The sequence below is a fragment of the Panthera pardus genome, unplaced genomic scaffold (assembly GCF_024362965.1).
Source record: "Panthera pardus isolate Hobbes unplaced genomic scaffold, ASM2436296v1 HiC_scaffold_18, whole genome shotgun sequence".
NCBI classification, from domain to species: Eukaryota; Metazoa; Chordata; class Mammalia; order Carnivora; family Felidae; genus Panthera; species Panthera pardus.
Window position 1 is genome coordinate 22,516,710 of NW_026526743.1, and position 21,553 is coordinate 22,538,262.

Sequence of the window (21,553 nt, forward strand, 5' to 3'; positions counted from 1 at the left end):
ATCTATCTATCCATCCATCCATCCACCATCTATCCATCCATCCATCCATCCACATATTCAACCACCCATCTATCCATCCATCCATCCACCCATCTATCCATCCATCCATCCATCCATCTATTCAACCACCCATCTATCCATCCATCCATCCACTCATCTATCTATTCATCCATCCATCTATCCACCCATCCATCCATCCACCCATCCATACATCCATCCATACATCCATACATCCATACATCCACCTCTTCAACCACCCATCTATCCATCCATCCTGTCAGTCACCAGTTTTATTGAGAACCTATTCTGCATCGGACACCATTTCAGGAAAAAGAAAAGCAACACTGAAGATCACACTCAAGGCCCTGCTCTTACCAGCTTTATGCTGTAGTGGGAGAGACAGAGCAAAACCAGTAAAGGAGGGGTGGGTCACCAAAATGCTTCCTGCACCAAACACCACAATGCATTTGAAATCCACCTAAAACAAAGGTAAATCAGAGCCATTTCTTCACTTGTTGTTATCATCAAGGATCAGTTGTGAAAGCAAACAAGAGTGTCTTCTATGGAAATGCTAACAGTACAAAAATGTATTCTGATGTGGCAGAAATCATTTGAGGGCAAATACTACAAGCAATATTTTTATGACAAAAGCTTTATTTTTCGTCTTCTCTTCCTTGATTTAAATATATACATGTATGTGGGTGCACAAGTATCGAGATTCAAGTATTTCAATATAAATTTTGTATTCAAAATACTTTTCCTGATTTCAGTTGATTGCATATCTCGAGCCAATGTTGCAGCAGTAATTTTTGTTCTGAATCAAAAGCAAGGATATCTCTCTCTTGTTTTCTCGCTCTCTCTCTCTCCTGTGCTCAACAACCTCTCTTGCCTCCCCTACCCTCCAGCCCTAAGAAGCCCAAATATCAAACTGTTTTCAGAGCTGAGTGATCTCAAGGGCAAAACCTGTTCCTTCCCATGCATTTCCCTGCTGAAGGTTTCGGGGGCTGTGGGGCCGAGGCGCTGGCGAAAGCCACGTCACAAAGGCATCAAAATAGAAGGACAAACCTTCCCACTTTGATTTGAGTGTGTAATTGTTTGAATACATCTCGCCCGCGCTACAATAATGTCATCCTTGGTTGACACAGATTTTAAAGCCTTTTGAAAAGGTGGAATGTTATCAATCACGAGCGTGATTATAATGGGATTTAAGTGGAAGAAGCTAAGATTCAGACCCTTGCTGGGGCCAGGCTCTGTGACAGAGGCGGGAGGAGAAAGAAGTAAGGCGGCTGGGTTTCAGCCAGGAAAAGGACGCACGGTGTGTCGCCTTCGCCCACACAGCTCCCCTCCCAAAGCCAAAGATGTCCCAAAGAAGCACCCCCAAACTCTGTAACTCCAGCTGGAATTCTCCCACCCTCCAAAACCAATCTGCTTGTGTTCCCATCACATTAGACCAGTGGCTCTCAAGCAGGGATGGCTGTGCCCCCCAGGGGACACTTGGTAGTGTCAGGAGACATTTTTGGTTGTCACAGTGGGGGGATCTGGGTATGCAGTTGGCATCTGGTGGGTGAGGGCCAGGGTGCTGCTAAACCCCTACGATGCACAGGCTGGTCCCCACAGCAAAGACTCACCCGGCCCAAATGTCAAAGCACCAAGGCTGAGAACCCCCGCTTTCGATTCAAAGAGGCTGAGCCAGAGATAGAGGGTTTGAAGCTGCTTCCACTGGCTTTGCTACCCTCCTGTTCACCAGCAGACCAAGGCAGGTGACAGAGGAAAGGATAAAGCTGGAGAGGAAGAAAGGGCTCTTTGAGCCAAATTACTTCCTCTTTTGCCTTTTGAGCGAACACACACCTTCCTTATTACAAGTCAGAAGAGGCTGGAAACCCAGAATTTTTTTTTTTCTTCAAGGCAAAACAACCCAGGATCTGCTGGCGGCAGGGCCCTGAGACTGTCCAACCGCTCCCTGACAAATCACAACACTACCTACAGATGTCAAATGCACCCGCTGAACCCAATCACATGCCCGGATTACTAAGGCAGAGAATTGTGAATTTCATTAAATATGTTAAAGGGGAAAAAATCAGCTTTGAAAAATAGTAATCCTGTCTTTCAACAAAAATATTATAGGAAGCTATGAATTTGGTAGATCCGAATAGGATGTTGGTACATGTTTTACTAAGGTAATATAATGGCACACTATTATTAGATCACATTAATCATTACTGTGCCAACGGCGCTGACAGCCCCACTGAAAAGGATTGAAAGCCCTGGTAATGGATATAAATTACCCATTGTGTGATAAAAGGATTTTTACTAAGAAGGTAAGAATAAAACAGCAAATTTCTAATATAACTGTTGTGTAAAGACCAAAATAAAAGTAATCCATGGTCACTAATATCCACAAAATCGGAAGTAAGCACTTTCTCAACGAGATAAAGTCACAATAAAAAAATATATATTCGGTACAATGTAAAATTAATTTCTGAGCGCATAATTCCGCTATCAATTTCCCCGGTTGTGTAGTGACCTCTGAGGCCCATGGTCAGGAGGAGGTGGGCTCTGGGCTAATGAGATCTGAGGGTGAGTTTACAGAGATATCGCGGCCAGCTCCGACGAGGCGGGTGCAGACATCAAATGCAGCAGTGCCCCCTCGTTTGCATTTTAAGTTTTTATCCGCTTCGATGCCAGGAAAACACTCCATTACTGAGTCTGGGATCTTGAGTCTGAGACGACAAACACAAAGCCGCTCTGGGACAAGTGTCCTCCAAGACCGGGCTGGGCCCCGGCCCCACTCGGTGGGTGATGGGGGAAACGGGCCGAAGGTGGTGCTCGCGTGGGGCCACGTGGCTTTGGGCAGCAGCCGCACCCGCTCCCGTCCCAGCCGCCAGCTGGTGTGGGCGGCGAGTCTTAAGGCTGTCACCCAGAGAAAGAAGTCAACCTTGCAGGGCCCTGCCCCGCCGGTGGCCCCGTCCTGAGACTTTCTGGGCATGTCTTGACATCAGACGCTCATCCCACCTAGGAGACCTGGGACCCACGCTCGAGTCCAGGGGAATTTCGAATCCGGAAGCTTCTCTGGAACCCATCTCAGTCCAGGGAGGAAAAGGGACTAGCTGGGAAAACACTTCCCCAGCACAGGGGTCTGTAACCCAGACAGGGCGGCCTGGACAAGCCACAGACTCACAGACAGACACCAGTTCAACGAACTACAAAATGATGTTCCTTACCAGGCAAGTCTTAAAGCAACGGAGCTCCCTCCTGGCTGAAGGGTATTCTTAAAGCCGTGGTGGGCAGGAACTGAAAAAATAAGGCCTGTTAGCAATCCTGCAGGTCGGACATATCGACTTCAATAAGACAGGTAAACAGCATTCATCCAAGGTAACAATTTGCCAGGCTAGTCAAGAGTCTAACAACATTTAATAGCCCCACTGCCCCAATTCATTGAGCAATTTAAAAATGGGAACTATGTGACCTTTGCTGCGATAAACCCAATTTGCTCAGCTCCTTTTAATGGGAAACTGCCACCTGCAAAAAGAGAAGGGGGCGGGGCATCTAACCATTTCTTCTCCAGATGGGACAGAAGAAATAGGCAAATAAGAGAGCTCCCGCTCTCTGTCTCTCTCTCTCTTTCTCTCTTTCCCTCACTCTCTCTTTAGAATTCTAAAGGTTGAGGAACTGAGGAAGTCCTCAGGGGTTCCCTTCTCTCTCCGATTTAAGGACCCCCCTTCAGTAGACCACAACTCCACCCAAATTTCAATTGACCACACCTGTTCAGTGGCCAGGGCCGCATTCAGTGCATCCAAACCAGGAATCTGCAGCCGGCCCAGGCTCTGGGGTGTCGTGTGGCCTCAGGGTCCTCTCTCCCGAACCAAGACCAGGAAAGCAGGAGCCAGTTAGGCACTTTACTCTCTCCTGTCTCACTGCTAAAGTAAGTCCCATCCACGACGGCACCCTCGGACGAGACGGGGGCCTAGATAGAAAGCCCAGATGCCAGCCCACGGTGGTCCCGGAGCAGTGGGCTGGGGTGATCAAGCCAAGCCCCAGCATGTGATCTGCAGTCCACTCCTTGGGTCCAACCACACCTGGTCCAGTGCAATTCGGAATCCAATTTACAGGAAGGATTTTACAGGGCAAGCAAAAGTTCCCTCTCGGTAAGTTACATTTTACTGACCCCGAAGTTGCGCATTCTGATATTATAGAAGTGAAATTCCAGTAGGGGTTCGAGGGTGTGTCTACAAATGGGAAACCAGAAGATGCACTCAGAGAGCCCGCGGTGGCTGCCCCAGTCCATGATGACAAAATTTGGATACGAAACCGCTGGCTTACAACGTTCCGTCTAACTTCCAAGATTGCTTTCTGGCAACCAAAAAAAGTGTTTGCTGACCGAGTGCTGAAAATGTTTCCTCAAAGTGTAACAGGGACACGGCAATTTGTCTTTAAAAAATTGTTTTAAATTTTTTTTTATGTTTGACAAAGAGAGAGAGACCAAGTGTGAGCAGGGGAGGGGCAGAGAGAGAGACAGAAACACAGAATCCGAAGGAGGCTCCAGGTTCTGAGCTGTCAGCACAGAGCCCGATGCAGGGCTCGAACTCGTGAACTGTGAGATCATGACCTGAATCGAAGTCAGATGCCCAACCGACTGAGCTACCCAGGTGCCCGGGGGCACTGTTATTTGCAAACTAATGTCTACCTGCCTGTCTTGAGACATAAAGCAAAAGTTTACATCTCAACCATCTGTAACAAGGAAAGAAATCACAAGTCTGTCTCTCCCTCAGAGTATCTTTGTCATTTTGTTTTTCCCGTATCATTCAACACTGAAATCTAGAGAGTGCAAAACAAATGCTCGATGCTATGCTTCCTCAGGCCTGTCCCACCTCAGGCCTGTCCCAGCCGTGAGCAGAAAAGACCCCAGCACCCGGCTGGCTCTGCAAAGACTAACTCGCTTTGCTCACAAGACTCCTTACTTTCAGGGAAGGGGCTGCAGGAGGTGGGGGTACAGACTCAGGTTTTAGACCCAGGCTCATGGCTTGCAAAATTCTACGACTCTTCTCTAGGGGCTGTCTGCTCAGGAGTTTTGTGAATCCCAGTGAAAGGGAGAACATGGAGGGACATCATCTGGGGGAGTCCCATACCCACCAGCCCACCGGCTTCACACGGTTGATCAGAACATCACCAGCTCCTGCACTCTGCCCTTGGGGCAGTGATGGGAGCTTCTCTGCCCTAAATCGGTCAAGGCCTCAGCACAAGCCCCCTGGCTGCACTGGGGGCTGTGTCCCGGTAAGGGCTCTCCTAGATGGCTAGGATCCGAAGGTGGCTGGGCTGCCTGGGCAAGGTTGGCCCAACAAACCCCTGCTGGAACAGCGGCAGAGCCCGTGTTCAGATGCCATACTGGGGTCCGAGGAGAGGAAATCAAGTTAGTGCCACCTGTACCCTTCTGAACCACTTTGAGGGGGCTCCTACTGTCTGATGTCATTGCAGTCACTGCAGATTGGGCAAAGGTGACCCCATGAGACCACTGATGTTCTCGATCTGGGGCGGACAGGGAGGAAAATCCCCGCCCAGGAATTCTCTCTTCCTCAACAAAGGAAACAGCTGCCTTGATGCAAGTAGTAACTTGCATTTGGAGAAACTGCGGTGACATAACCAGAAACAGGTCCCTGAAATGAGGCCTCCCCTCGCCCCTGCCTCCCACGTGGACCCCGTGCTGAGGGGGTGGAGGAGGGGGGCCACCCCTGAGACCGTGGAGTGGGGGGTGCAGCTACCACCAGATCCGAGGAAGAGTGGGAGGGGTCAGATCACAAAGGCAGCAAAAAGCAGGGCCTGAGCCAAGGCCAAGTTGGGTAGCAACCACCCCCCAAAACATCACCTCCACAGACACGCTTCAGTGCCTAAAATCCCACCGACGATGAATCACTAACCCCTGCAACACAGGTAAGGCACGCACATAGTGACCCTCGGCCACAGACACCGCAAGTGAGCTTAGACCTCAAACCTACCGTGCACCAGGCCCCAGGGCACGCCAGGGGCAGCCAGTCTACCCATTGTATGAGGAGGCTGCAGGCCAGGTAGGGGGCCAGGAGGCAGGCCAGAGGCTGGGGCACCGGCAGGGGGTGCACACCAGCTGAGCCCTTAAGCACGTACAGCAGGGCCTCGGTGGAGACAAAGATGGAGGGAGAAAGGACGAAGGTTCAGAGTCCCTGACATGAGAGGAGTGTGGGGTCGAAGAAGAAGTGCAGGGGAATGGGGACGTAACTTCTAGGAGGGGGAGAGAGGGCAGGGAGTGCAGGGTGCTGGGGAGGGGGGTGGCAGGAAGGGGCCTCTTACAACCCAGGCACTTCCGAGGCCCCTCTGAGCTGCACAGGGGAAGGGGAGGGGTGGAAAGCTCTGAGAGAGAGATCTGAAGAGAGTGGGGAGGACAGGAAGACACAGGGGACACAGGCAACAAGACAAAGTGGGAGGTGGCCTCGGGCAGCTCTGGCCTGGCACCCAGTGGGCCATGCTGTGGCCCCCGTGCTGTGAATTCCGTAGGCAAAGCAGGCACTGGGGACAGGGCACACCCCTCCCTTCCCGGTCCTCCCAGAGGGCACGCGGAAGCTCTGAGCAGAGCTGGGGAAACCCTCACTGGGCAGAAGCCAGGCCCCCCAGACTTGGGCCCGAAGGTGCTGAAACGGAAGTTCCTGGCAAGTGAAGAGATGAGCAGAGATGCGGCACCCCACCATCGCCAGGGCCCTTGGTAATCAGACCCTCCCTCTAGGCCAGCATGCTGCCAGCCCATGGTCTTTACACTCAATGCCGTGGCAACTGGAAGGCCATCCTAGTAACAAGTTACCCTTTACTGAGGGCCTGTCAAGCACCAACACCATGCTGAGGGCAGTCCCTGTGTCACCTCCCAGCTCACAGGGAAAAGGCTTGTCCTATTCACTTCTCAGGCCCTAACCTCCAGGCAGAGCTCAGTACATGTTTGGGGGAGGGAGGGAGAGAGGGAAAGAAGGAAGTAGAGATAAAAGTATAGAGACAGAAGGGAAGACTAAGGAAAGAAGGAAGGGAGGAGGACGGGGGAAAGGGAAGAATGAAGGAAGAGAGGAAAGAAATAAGGAGGGAGGGACAAAAAAGGAAGGGAGGAAGGAAAGAGGGAGGAAAGGAGAAGGGAAGGAAGGAAGGAAGGAAGGAAGAGGGGAAGGAGGGAGGGAGAAGGGGAGGAAGGAAGGAAGGAAGGAAGGAAGGAAGGAAGGAAGGAAGGGGGAGGGAAGGAGGAAGGAAGGAAGGAAGGAAGGAAGGAAGGAAGGAAGGAGGGAAGGAGGGAGGAAGGAAGAAAAAGGGGAGGGAGGAAGGAAGAGGGGATGGAGGGAGGAAGGGAGAAGGAAGGGAGGGAAGGAGGAAGGAAGGAAGAGGGGAGGGAGGGAAAGAGGAAGGAAGGAAAGGGGGAGGGAGGGAGGAAGGGAGGAAGGAAGGAAAGAGGGAGGGAGAAAGGAAGGAAGGAAGGGAGAGAAAGAGGAAGGAAGGGAGAGAAGGAGGAAGGAAGGAGGGAAGGAAGGAAGGAAGGAAGGGAAGAAGGGAAGAAGGAAGGATGGAAGAAAGGAGGGAGGGAGGAAGAAAGGGACGAAGGAAGGAAGGAAGGATGAAAGAAGGGAGGATGGAAGGTAGAAGGGAGGGAGGGAGGAATGAAGGAAAGGGGGAGGGAGGAAGGAAGGAAGGAAGGAAGGAAGGAAGGAAGGAAGGAAAAGAGGAGGGAGGGAAGGAGGAAGGAAGGAAGGAAGGAAGGAAGGAAGGAAGGAAGGGAGGAGGGAGGAAGGAAGGAAGGAAGGAAGGAAGGAAGGAAGGAAGGAAGGAAAAGGGGAGGGAGGGAGGAAGGAAGAGGGGATGGAGGGAAGAAGGGAGAAGGAAGGGAGGGAAGGAGGAAGGAAGGAAGGAAGAGGGGGGGAGGGAGGGAGGGAGGAAGGAAGGGAGGGAGGGAAGGAGGAAGGAAGGAAAGAAGGAAAGAGGAAGGGAGGAAGGAAGGAAAGAGGGAGGAAAGAAGGAAGGAAGATGGAGGAATGAAGGAAGGAAAGGAGGAGAGAGGGAGGGAGGGAGGGAGGAAGGAAGGAAGGAAGGAAGGAAGGAAGGAAGGAAGGAAGGAAGAAGGAAGGAAAAAGGGAGGAAGGAAGGAAGGAAGGAAGGAAGGAAGGAAGGAAGGAAGGGAAGGAGGAAGGAAGGGAGAAAAGGAGGAAGGAAGGGAGAAAGGAGGAAGGAAGGAAGGAAGGAAGGAAGGAAGGAAGGAAGGAAGGAAGAAGGGAGGGAGGAGGGAAGGGAGGGAGGGAAGGAGGAAAGAGGGAGGGAGGGAGGAAGGAAGGAGGAAGGAAGGAAAAGGGGAAGGAGGAAGGAGAGGGGATGGAGGGAGGAAGCGAGAAGGAAGGGAGGGAAGGAGGAAGGAAGGAAGGAAGGAAGGAAGGAAGGAAGGAAGGAAGGAAGAGGGGAGGGAGGGAAGGAGGAAGGAAGGAAAGAGGGAGGAAGGAAGGAAAGAAGGAAGGAAGGGAGGAAGGATGGAAGGAAGGAAGGAAGGGAGCGAGGAAGGAAGGGAGGAAGGAAGGGAGGGAAGGAGGAAGGAAGGGAGAGAAGGAGGAAGGAAGGAAGGAGGGAAGGAAGGAAGGAAGGAGGGAAGGAAGGAAGGAAGGAGGGAAGGAAGGAAGGAAGGAAGGAAGGAAGGAAGGAAGGAAGGGAGAGAAGGAGGAAGGAAGGAGGGAAGGAAGGAAGGAAGGGAGGGAAGAAGGGAGGGAGGGAGGAAAGAGGGAGGGAGGGAGGAAGGAAGGAGGAAGGAAGGAAAAGGGGAGGGAGGGAGAAGGAAGGGAAGAAGGAGGAAAGAAGGAAGGAAGGAAGGAAGGAAGGAAGGAAGGAAGGAAGGAAGGAGGGAGGGAGGATGGAAGGGAGGGAAGGAAAAAGGGAGGAAGGAAGGAAGGGAGGGAAGGAGGAGGGAGGGAGGAAGGAAGGAGGAAGGAAGGAAAAGGGGAGGGAGGGAGAAGGAAGGGAAGAAGGAGGAAGGAAGGAAGGAAGGAAGGAAGGAAGGAAGGAAGGAAGGAAGGAAGGAGGGAGGATGGAAGGGAGGGAAGGAAAAAGGGAGGAAGGAAGGAAGGGAGGGAAGGAGGAGGGAGGGAGGAAGGAAGGAGGAAGGAAGGAAAAGGGGAGGGAGGGAGAAGGAAGGGAAGAAGGAGGAAAGAAGGAAGGAAGGAAGGAAGGAAGGAAGGAAGGAAGGAAGGAAGAAGGGAGGGAGGATGGTAGGGAGGGAAGGAAAAAGGGAGGAAGGAAGGAAGGGAGGGAAGGAGGAGGGAGGGAGGAAGGAAGGAAGGAAGGAAGGAAGGAAGGAAGGAAGGGAGGAAGGAAGGAAGGAAGGAAGGAAGGAAGAAGGGAGGGAGGATGGTAGGGAGGGAAGGAAAAAGGGAGGAAGGAAGGAAGGGAGGGAAGGAGGAGGGAGGGAGGAAGGAAGGAAGGAAGGAAGGAAGGAAGGAAGGAAGGGAGGAAGGAAGGAAGGAAGAAGGGAGGGAGGATGGAAGGGAGGGAAGGAAAAAGGGAGGAAGGAAGGAAGGGAGGGAGGGAAGGAGGAGGGAAGGAGGAAGGAAGGAAGGAAGGAAGGAAGGAAGGAAGGAAGGAAGGGAAGGAGGAGGGAGGAAGGAAGGAAGGAAAGAAGGAAGGAAGGAAGGATGGAAGAAGGAAGAGAGGGAGGAAGGAAGGAAAAGGGGAAGGAGGAAGGAAGAGGGGATGGAGGGAGGAAGGGAGAAGGAAGGGAGGGAAGGAGGAAGGAAGGAAGGAAAAGGGGAGGGAGGGAAGGAGGAAGGAAGGAAAGAGGGAGGAAGGAAGGAAGGGAGGAAGGAAGGGAGGAAGGAAGAAAAGGGGAGGGAGGAGCAAGGGAGGAAGGAAGGAAGGAAAGATAGAAGGAAGGAAGGAAGGAAGGAAGGAAGGAAGAAGGGAGGGAGGGAGGAGGGAAGGGAGGGAGGAAGGAGGAAAGAGGGAGGGAGGGAGGGAGGAAGGAAGGAGGAAGGAAGGAAAAGGGGAGGGAGAGAGAAGGAAGGGAAGGAAGGAAGGAAGGAAGGAAGGAAGGAAGGAAGGAAGGAAGGTAAAAGGGAGGGAGGGAGGGAGGGAGGAGGGAAGGGAGAGAGGACAGTAGGGCAGATGGAGAGATGGAGATTGATGGAAGACAGGAAAGGAAGGAAGAAGGGAGGAAGGGGAAGGTGGCAGGGAGGGAGGAGAGGAGGAGGCAGGTGCAGATGCAAACGGCGGGATGGGGGAGAGATGGAGAATGGAGGAAAGAAGGAAGACTTGGTTCAGTCCTCCCTCCCTTGGCTGGTGCCCTGCTCCCGAGATGCTACCACTGCAGAGCCGCGAGCTCCCAGGGAGACTGGCTGCCCCTCCCAGGGCTCACTCGGAGGCCCAACAGCAGGAGTTGGGGTGTCCCCTGAGGGGTCTGGGCAGCCTGGGGCAGATGGGAGCCAGACAAACCGCTCTCCTTCCAGGAAAGTGTCGGGAAGGAAGGAGTCGGCAGTGAGAGAGCCAGCTGGGCTCCCTCAGCACTCTGCCGGGGAAGCGTGTGGCCAACAGGACACGCATCTGGAGCTATCTGGAGATGACACCCCATCCCTCCCGGGACGGTGGCTCCGGGCACTGTTGTCCTGGAGGGATGCCCAGGCGAGGGGCTCCGGCCTCTCCTCCAGCGTGCACCCCCCACCTCCGAGGTTCCAGGCGCCCTTCCTGGCCCAGTGCTCAATCATCTCCAGGCCACTAGGGGACAGGGACCCTTCCACAAACCTACGGCTCCTCAAAATGCACTCGGACCTTGCATTCCCTAGCACTGAGTGACCGTCACTCTTTCTCTGAGAACTCTGAGGGACGAACACGGCCCCAAGTGACACAGCCATTGCCCCTCCAAGCTCCCAACAGGAGAGGAGTCCAGGTGACAAGAGCCGCCTGGGGAAGAGCCACAGGGAAGCTGTCTCATGTAGCTGTCCCCTGTCGAGTGCCCTCTGTGTGCCAGGCTCATGTCCAGGCTCCGGGGACCCTGTGATAAGCAATGTCTCTGTCTGTGTGGAACTTACGTATTAGTGAGCACCTTCAAATGAAAGACAAGTAGAAGTAAAATATAATGTCAGTGAATAATAAGCTCTAAAAAGAAAATAAAGCAGGGGGAAACGATGGACAAAATGATGGATGATTTTTGATAAGGTGACCAGTGACCTCTCTAAACAGTGACATCTGACAAAAACAAACAAACAAACAAACAAAAAAAACACCTGAATAAAGTCAGAGAGCAAGCACTGCGAAAATCTGGGGAAGAACTCTACAAGCAAAACAAACAATGGGTGAAAATAGTGAGTGCAAAGGCCCTGGGGTAGAAAGGAGATGGTGCATTCAAGGAGCAGCAGCACATTCCCTGTGGCCAGGACATGGATGGTGAGCAGGGAAATGGGACAGGATGGGCGTACTTTGTCAGGCATGGTAAGAAATTTGGATGTTGGGGGCGCCTGGGTGGCTCGGCTGGGTAAGCATCTGACTCTTGGTTTCAGCTCACGTCATGACCTCACTGTGTGTGAGTTCGAGCCCCACGCCAGGCTCTGCGCTGACAGCATGGAGCCTGCTTGGGATTCCCTCTCTCTCCCTCTCGTTCTCTGCCCCTGCCCCACTCGCACTGCCTTTCCCTTTCTCTCTCAAAATAAATAAATAAATAAAAATTAAGAAAAGAAAAACATAAAAAGAAATTTGGACTTTATCCTGAGCCATTGGCGGGTTTCGAGCAAGGGAATAACATGATGTGATTTACACTGTATAGGGACCGGGCTGGCTGCCGTGGAGAGAACAGACCGGAGGGGCTGAGAGTGGAGTCAGGGAGACCAGTGGGTGGGGAGGCTGCTGCAGTTGCCCAGGTGAGAGACCGTGTGGCTGGACGCGGGGTGGGAGCCACGGCGATAAGGGAAGCAAGTAGACCCAGGATGCCTGCCACAGACAGCCAGTGAGACTTGCTGAGTAGACCCCAGGAATAAGGGGACCCTGAGTCCCCTTCACCAGGGACCCTGGCAGTGCACGGCACCAACTCCCGCACCAGCCGTAGCCGAGGGCTGGGATGCAGTAACCATGTGTCTCTGATGCTCTGACATCTGGGGCCCTACTGGCCCTGGGGGGGCTGCCCCTCCCAGGACCAGCCGATTCCTAAAGAGAGCAAGTGACTCCTTCGGGAGCACGTCTTTCACCAATCCAGAGTCCACGCCCGACCCCCTCCTCCTCTGCCAGGCTCTCCCACTCTGGGCCACTGTCCCCCTGCCCTAATGACCCCAGAGTCAGACACCAGACAACTAGAGACAGCCCCTATACCCCAGGGCCTGCTGTAATGATCCAACTAGCCAATCCTAAATCTGCGCATTCTGCCTCGCCGGCCTTGCCCTCAGCCCGATCGAGGCTCTGGCCCGCGATCTCCCCTGGCTTCCCGCCTCCCCAAGGCCCCGGTGCTTCCCCAAGAGGCCCCGCGTGGCGCGGTGTGCACCCTCCCGCTAGGAACCGTGAACAACAGCAGGTGCTTCCTGATCCACTGGCCTCACCACACTCTCGGGGTCACCTTGGAGCCACTGCCTTCTTCCTGGGGGGCGCGTCATGCCCGCTGAGAACCGGTGTCCCCCTCCTAAGTTCTGCCAGAACAGGTGCGTGAGGAGCTATCACTCATCGGCCACCAAGTGTCTCAGAGCAGAGAAGGAGCACTCGCGACCCAGCCACTTGTTTCCTACATCCCCGTCAGCCTGGCCCCGGGCTCCCACCGCTGACCCTCCCCCGCCAGGCCTGCACACACAGGGCTCGCGCTCTCGTGAGTGTGTGCGTGCACGGCACACGCGTGTGGGGGGGTGGCAACTGCCACCCTGTGACGGAGCCCAGCGTCGCAGGATGCGGCTGAAACGCTGTCACATGGAGGGCGCTGGGCTGCCCGGACATGCTTCCAAGGGAAGCCTCTCCTTTCACTTTAAAACAAATGTAACTTTGATGCAGAAGCTATCTGATACCTGTTCGATCTAAATGCTTTCAGGATACACAGGCATCAGACACTCGCAGGAACCCGAGACCCCGCGGTATCAGCCCAGGCGCTGGGATGATAAAAGGGGAGCGAGGAGGCTTCTTCCCGTCAGCTTGCGACCCGGTGCATGTATTTTTACATGCTTTAGCATGAAAAAAAAAAGCCAAGATGCTCAGAGCCAATCAAATTACTTCCCTGTCTCTTTAATAAACAAATCCATGTGCACATTAACAGTGTTGAAAATTCAATTTAAACTCTTTGTCTGTTGCTGCTTACTCTAAAGATGGTCTTTCTTAAACAACAGAACACCAAGGAGTCGTTAGTGCTCTCTCTTCATTACTTCAAAAAACCAATCATTAGACACCAGAGTATATACGTAATTAGAAAATCACTTCCTTTGCAATCCAAGCTAAGTAGTTTACATACTGTAATTACAGGGACAAAATCAATTTTTAATCATTTCCCTGATTGGGCTCATCAGCTCTGTGGGAACATTGTAACCTGCTTGTTGTGCAAAAGCAACATCTGGGCTAAAACAATTACCCTTTGTTTGCTACAATATTCCTTAAATCTTTTTGCTTGCATAAAAAAAATGAAAACATGAAGACAAGATATTTGGATGTCTTTTTGTCCTTGATCAACATATATCCGAAAGTTCTTCTCGTGACGGGAGTTTAATGTTCCCCGGAATTTACGGTTTAACAGTACACATCCAAGGAATGTATTTTTTCAGTGAGATAAAAGTATCTGATTGTTTTAAAGATCCATTCAGCTGCCTAATTGTTCCATAGCTAACACATGGTATTCAAACAACCCACACATTACAAAAGCTCATTTGGGTAATCATGGGCGACTATTATTGCGATGGTTTACACTTTTCTAATACAAATGAATGGATTTTATCAAAATTTAAAAAAAAAACTAAAAAGCTGAGTATGTGTGAAAAATAGTTGGTATGAATTGGCAAGGCGAGGCTAAGCATTTTGTTCTCTTAATAGGAAATGACCTCATTTACACTGGAGTAATAATTAGTACTGCTTCACTGACAGTTAAGAAAAAAAACTTTCCCAGTATAATAAGGCAGCATCTCCTTTGTTAGGAGATCTACATTGATTATTAACCCTTGCCAAGAAATTCCGAGTTTAACTCTACGTTCCACTGGGCTCCTGCTTGCAGGCAAGAGATAAAAATAGCTGTTTTGGAACCCGTTGCCTCTCACCCAGATTTCCGAAGTTTTGCATCTGAGCTTTTAAGTGACAATGAGCTTTTAAGTGACAATCTGAAAACACTTGGTGTCCCCTTTGAAGACACACGGAAAGCCCCCAGCACCCTACCCCACAGCCACCAGAGCCCCCGTCGGCCCCCGGTCGGCCCCAGCTCTCCCCCGGTGGCCCTGGTCCCCATGTCCTTTTGAAGTTTATTGGCTTTGATTTTTGCTTGCGAGTCCCCCAACCTGCAATTAATTCATAGTCAAAACAGCCCTGAGAAGGAGAAAAGAAGGGAAGGGAAAGTGAAGGCAGAGGGAACTATTCTTGCTGGTGTTTGGGTCCAGGCCGAGGATACAGGATGGAGATGGGAAGGAGCAGCCGGAATTCACACACACACACACACACACACACACTCTTAAGGGATCTGCTGTTCAGTGACCTAACCACTCCTGAACTCACTAAGAGTGACAGCTAACGTGTACTGAGCACTTACCGCGTGCCAACCAGAGTCCCACATACTGACCTGCACCGTCTCACTCCCTCCTCACAGCACCCAGGGAGGTGACTACTGCTTTGATGTTCGTTCGTGATGGGAAACTGAGGCACCAGCTGTGCAGTAACTTGCCCAAGGTTAAGAGCCGGTGGGGTGGTGAGTGAGAGATCCAGGCCTGAATCCGGGGGGTGTGGGGGGCTGATCCCGTGGCCCGTGCAGAGTGTCCCCAGCGCCAGGCAGGCAGCCCCCTCCCACCACACAGCCTTGCAGGGTTCCGGTCTCTGAGGCAGCCATGCTTGTCCAGTGTCCACTGAGCAGAGACACCCAACAGCCCCCACATCTGTGTCCTCAGGAGCACACACAGACCTTGGCATCAGTCTCTGCACATGGGGTCCTATCCCTCATCCCCAAATGGGAAATTCTGACCCAGGGCGAGGCAGAGAAGGAAGGCCCACACACTGTAGGCCAGTATTCTGAGGGCAGGAAGCTCAGACCAGATGCACATGCCTCCACAAGCTCTTGTACACAAGTCCAGGAAGGGGGCACCCAGCTCTGCCCACGGGCTGTTTTCTCTGGCAGCCAGGTCCTGGCAGGCTCTCCCGATGTCTTTGCCCAACCTGGCCCCGGGGTCTCCCCCCATCCAGGAGAATGCAGATCCCGTATCAGCCCAAGACTTCACGATTCGGCAAATCTGAGACCACTCTGGCCCCCAGAGAGCAAATAACACAAAGAAGGGAAAAAAAATCCCCCAAACTACAAATGCTTTCTAATTTATTACCACATGAATCAATATATTTATCCCCCTACAGAAGAGACTTCATATTATCACCAAATCACAAGGTGTCTATGAAGTAGCTTATCTTGAAGAAGAAATGGGAAATACCTAGAAATCACAGAGTCCCTGTTGCCTCTTTATCTACACTCACTGCAGGTAATGTTCTGTTCAGGTACTCTGCTTGGTGAACATTGCTGGAATATTCAGCCATCACACAAAGCTGCACTGTCCAGTCTGATACCCACTGACCACATGTGGCCACTGAACACCTGCCAAGTGCCAGTCCACACTGGATGAGCCCTAAGTGTAACCGGAGACGTCATGTTGGGAAGAATGTAAAATGTTTCCTTTACTTTCTTGATACTTTTACCTGCTGAAATGAATATTCTAGATACATTAAAAATACAGTCTTAAAATCAACTTCACCTGTTCCTTTCAACCCTTTTTAATGTGGCTACTAGAAATTTAAAACTGTACGGATGGTTTGCATTTGTAACTTATTTTCTGAAGCAGGTTGTTAAGGAGAAAATGTATCATCATCAATACCACTCGAAATGTGGGTTCCAGGGATAATCTCTGAAGTCAAAATGAAAGTTCTACAAGTTTTTTTTAATTTATTTCTGAGAGATAGAGATAGAGAGAGAGAGAGAGAGCAGGAGAGGGGCAGACTACAAGTTTTTTTTAATTTATTTCTGAGAGATAGAGATAGAGAGAGAGAGAGAGAGAGCGCAGGAGAGGGGCAGAGAGAGAGGAAGGCACAGAATCTGAAGCAGGCTCCAGGCTCGGAGCTGTTTGACAGAGAGCTCGATGCGGGGCCTGAGCTGAAGTCAGACGCTTAACTGACTGAGCCACTCAGGTGCCCCAAAAGTTGTACAAGTTTTAACTGAACCACTATGGGATCTCCTCAACAGATGTTGCTTTTTTCAGTTCATTTACTTTTATCTGTGCAAAATTGGTTATTCAAGTAATAATATGCTCGCTTCTAGAAAATCTGGAACATGCACGAAATTACAAAGAAGAAAACAAGAATAATCCATAGTTCTATCAGCTGGTGTGATTGCTTTGATATTTTGGTACATTTCTTCCTATTCTTTGCTGTGTTGTGTGTGTGTGTGTGTGTGTGTGTGTGTGTGTGTGTGTGTGCGTGCACGGTGGTGGTGCGTGCACACATGTGTAAGTTTATAAACACAGCTGAGAACACATTGCATGTGCATCCCTGACTTCACATGTCCTAAAACTTCAGGTCTCAAGTGTAAGAAGACACCATTTGGCCATATGAGAACACAGGTCACTGGCCGAGGTGGCTGAGTATTACACAGGTATTACGAAGGGAAAGCATTAAGAGAGGGAAAAGAATAAGCCACATGCTGGGAAGAAAAATCTTAGCTGAAGACTGGTGTCCAAAATACACAAGAAACTCTTAAAACTCAACAACAAGTAACAAAGCAGCCCAGTTAAAAATGGGCAAAAAATCTAGGGGGTGCCTGAGTGGCTCCGTCAGTTGAGCGTCTGACTTCAGGTCATGATCTCACAGTTCGTGGGTTCCAGCCTGCGTCAGGCTCTGTGCTGATGGCTCAGAGCCTGGAGCCTGCTTGGATTCTGTGTCTCCCTCTCTCTCTGCTCCTCCCCCTGCTTGCTCTCTCTCTCTCTCTCTCTCTCTCTCTCAAAAATAAATAAATGTAAAAAAAACTAGTTTTAAATAAAAAACAAAAATAAATAAAAATAAAAAAGGGGCAAAAAAATCTAGATGCCTCACCCATGGAGATGTACACATGCAAGTAAGCACAGGAGAGGATGCTCGACGTCGTGGGTCATTGAGGGGAATGCAAATTCAAGCAATGCACTACACACCTATTAAAACGACTGAAATCCAGAACACCGACACCACCAAATGCTGGCAAAGGCACGGAACAACAGGAACCCTCACCCCACCAGTGGCAGGGATGCAAAGTGGCACAACCACTTTGGAAGACGGCTTGGCAGTTCCTTACAAAACTAAACACACTCTTCCCGCACAACAACCCACCAATCACACTCCTTGGTATTTGCCAGAAGACCTGAAAACCTACGCCCACACAAAAACCTGCACACAGATGTTTACAGCAGCTTTCCCCATGATGGCCAAAACTTGGAAGCAACCAGGATGCCTCTCAATAACAGAATGGACAAACGGCGGCACATCCAAACAATGAAATAGTGCTCAACGATAGAAAGCGATGAGCTATCGAGCCACGACATGATAGGACAGAACCATACATAGATATCACTAAGTGAGAGAAGCCAATATTAAAAGACAATATACCATGTGATTCCAACTCTGTGACATTCTAGAAAAGGCAAGAGGAGACAGTAAAAAGCTCTGTGGTTGCCAAGAGGCGAGGGGGGAGGGAGAGAAAAATAGGTAGAGCCCAGGGGATGTTCAGGGCAGAGGATACGATTCTGTACGAAACCCTAATGGTAGGTACCTGTCATGATGCCTTCGCCCAGCCCCACAGATTGTACGACACAAAAAGTGATCTTTTAATGTAAACAACGGACTTTAGTTAATGTTGACCCATCGATTATAACAAACGTAGTGCACTAACATAAATGTTAGTAACAGGGAAAACGTAGGAGAGGGGGATGTGGGAACTGTACTATCCACTCAAGTTTTCCATATACCTAGCACTACTCTAAAACACAAAGCCTATTAATTTAAAAAGAATACAGGTAACAGGGAAGGAGCAGCTTTGAGGAAGCCTGGCAAACTCCTCTCTCCGAGCTGCAGTATTTCCACTTCTGCAGACCCAGAAATCTCTCCAGGGTCTAGAGACTTAGACTCCTTCAGAAGCCCTCTGGCCACCACTTCTCTGATGAGTTGATGTCCAAACACCTCCCGGAGAGTCTGCGCAAGGCTGTTATTCAACAAGTACGCTTAGAACTTGTCACAGATCCCCATGGCAGGACAACCTCACTCAGCCCGTTCCTTACTTCTATGCAGGTTTGACTTGTAATTTTTAAATTTTTTAATGCTTAATTTTTGACAGAGAGGGAGACAGAACGCACACGTGGGGGGAGGGGCAGAGAGCGAGGGAGACAGAATCCCAAGCAGGCTCCACGCTGTCAGCACAGAGCCCGAGAACCCACAAACCGCGACACCATGACTTGAGCTGAAGTCAGACGCTGAACCGGACTGAGCCACCCAGGTGCCCCATGCAGGTTTTTATTGTTGTTCTTGTTGACGAATTTTGCAAAATGAACTGGCATGTGGCTCCAGGGCAGAGTCTAGGCCAGGTCTCCACCTGCTTCTCAGGACACATCTCAGAGCAAGGGAAAGGATCTCCCCAAACTATGCCCACTCTTCAGGTGGGATATCCCCCCAAAGCCCCGTCCCTTGTTTCTTGCTTCTCCAACACAGAAACTCCAATGCCTCAGAGAGTACTGGTACGGATGGGACACCAGACAGGGCTCAAAGTGACACCGGCCACCTCTCCAGCTGGAGCCCAGCAGGAACGGGGACAGTGTTGGGAATGTTACAGGAGGATGTGGCTTTTTCTTCATTCCTCACTCTGGGCATAAGATGCCATCAAAATGCTGCTGTCCCTCTTGAACAGCCACCTCTAAATCCATACTAAGTTTGCTCCAGCTACTGGTTAATGCCGGAGGAGGAGGCCGGGAAGGGGAGAGTCAAGGGCGGTCTGATTCAGGGGTCAAGTAAAAATAGTTCACACTGTTTTCCTGCGATTCCTACAGTAACAAGAAGAAACAGTAACTGCCAAAAGCCATGGGCCCTCAAGTATCCCTCATTCTACAGAAAAAAAAAAAAAAAAAAGCACAGATGACAGATGAAAAATAATAGGGAAATCCTTCAGGAACATGCACTCTGAGGGCAGAACCCACTGCAGGACATATAAACACAGGGGGAGAGAGACGCCCCCCGAAAGGCCTGATCTTTTCCTAGCCCGGCCTATTCAGCAGCCAGTGGCGGGTCCCCTGCTGCGTGTCTCATGGTAAGATCCAACTCCAGAAAATTCAAACCTAACAATTGACAGAAAAGAAAAAAAAAAGTCCCTTCCCTCTCATCTTCTAAGATTTTCCATTTTGGTAAAGATTTTGTAAACATTCTTAGAAAGAGTATATTCTCCCCTCCTCTGCCCACAGGTAACAAGGGATGGCAGATGTTTCAGAAACAGCACATTATAAAAAAAAAAAATCCAATGTCACTAAAACCAGAATGGAAAATGTTTTATACATTAACAAACATTGTAATGAATTTGCACAACCTTAACCGACTGTATACCCAGCATAATGAAATGGTCTCCTTCCTTTCAAATAAAAAATTACGTATTCTAGCGCATTGCTTTAGAAAAGCATTGTTCTTAAAAAAAATAAAAAACCTGCATTTTCCCAGCTACCATGTAATTTGTGAGATGCATTTTTTAAATGTTCTGCAACAGCAGCGGCTGCATCAGTCAGATGATACCGATAGATAATTCACCAAACCGTCACATGATCTTCCATCAGTCCAAAAGACGCGAATATATTGCCACAAGCTTTGGGAATAATGGGTGCACCTGTTTACGGTGTCACCTCTGTTTGCTAATTGTCTCCTTGAGCTACATTTTACTTCTAATGCATTTATTTTTGACAGGCAGTGTCTATTTAGAAATCACATTACTTCAAGTGCAATTGTTCTTTTGTCTATCAAGTAAATGAAGTGTTGTTATACAGATTTCAGGTTCTGATTAGTAAAGTATCAGAGCCCCAAAAAGGTCAATCAGTTATTTACCTGAGGTAATAGAAGGATGACAGACATCTTGAATATTCTCCAGCTCATGCTATAGGCAATTTCATGATAATTACTCAACTCAGTGTAACTTAAATATATAGTTCTGGGGGTGCGGAGGCTAGAAAAGCACACGCAGAGCGCATGTCGCGAGACTGGTGTCCGTGCAAAATGGTAGGCAGTTGGGTCTTGTGTTTACATGCACGGGTATCACCAAATCAAATATGCAGTCCCTAGAAATGCAAACAAGTGTGCCAAACGAGTGGGGTGGGTGGCTGGGTGTATCTATCTACTGTCTTGAATGCATTTCTCCCATTAAAATAGATATTTTAAAACAATCTCAAATCATCTGACTCTTCAGGTCTGATCTGATGAATTAGTTCAGATCAGTATGAAGGTAGTTACAAATGGAAACAAACAACAACAACAACAACAACTGAGAACAACTATGGAAACATAACGGAACTGTCTGTGAAGGCCAGAACCTTCTAGGACCAGGATTGCCTTGGACTTCCCCTCTAGAGCAACACAGAGCCAGCTGCCTCCACGGACGGCCCTGTGAAGGCCAAGCCAGCGGACTCGCCAGCGGTCTATGGCATCTAAATGTGTACGAGGAGAGGCCGGGGACCGACTTCCCATGAGTGTAAGTGAGAAGCCATGAACGGACTCAGGTTAAACAACCAGAAGACGTCCCTGTTGGAAGGAAGAGCATAACCTGAGTGCCAACTTGTTTCCTGGTGTTCAGATCCAAATGTCTACGTCTCAAGTACCCTCGAATTATTCCTATAGGTCATCATCCACCTGACTTTCTGCCTCAAAAGCAACCCAACATGAATCATAAAGACAGTTCTATATTTAGGAGTCTCTTGTCTCCTAAGTGGATCATCTACAATTTCTTTTTTATTCCTCCTGATCTCTGTAACCATGAGTTGCAGGATTCTCTCTCCCTCCCTGCCTGTGCTAACCCGCTCCTTGTCTGACGCCATTAACTATCCCCAGCGTCGCCTCTGGCTGAGCACCAGGCCCATGGCCTCTGTGCCCACCGGGCCTTGCACACGTGGAGCCTCTCACTGCGTCGTGGTGCTCAACGCGCCCCCTCTCCCGACACCCACCTTGTACAGGCCTGTGCAAGGCGGCCACCCCAGGCTTCAGGAGAATTCCAAAGACCACCGCTACTCCATACACTTGCCAAAGAAAGAGACGGGAAAAGCCACGCTCCCCTTGAGTCACATTCTAAATTGGCTCCCTGGAGCATTCCCTACCTTGTTCACTAAAGACTGTGTGTGTTTCCTCAGTGTTT

At 50.3% G+C, this 21,553-nt stretch overlaps 1 protein-coding gene across 14 annotated transcripts in view; it reads right to left on the bottom strand.

Moving 5' to 3' along the window:
- Positions 1-21,553, bottom strand: part of ZNF536 (zinc finger protein 536) — a 437,816-nt gene that overhangs the window by 376,390 nt on the left and 39,873 nt on the right. For 10 of the 14 annotated variants that reach the window (XM_053906057.1, XM_053906059.1, XM_019423305.2 and 7 more), the window contains exon 2: positions 3,222-3,291. The exons of 3 other annotated variants lie outside the window; for them this stretch is intronic. The gene's annotated coding sequence lies outside the window, so the exon portion shown is untranslated. Of the gene's footprint in view, positions 1-3,221; positions 3,292-3,761; positions 4,444-21,553 lie in introns of those variants that run through there. One more of the 14 variants, XM_019423302.2, reaches the window with a different exon arrangement.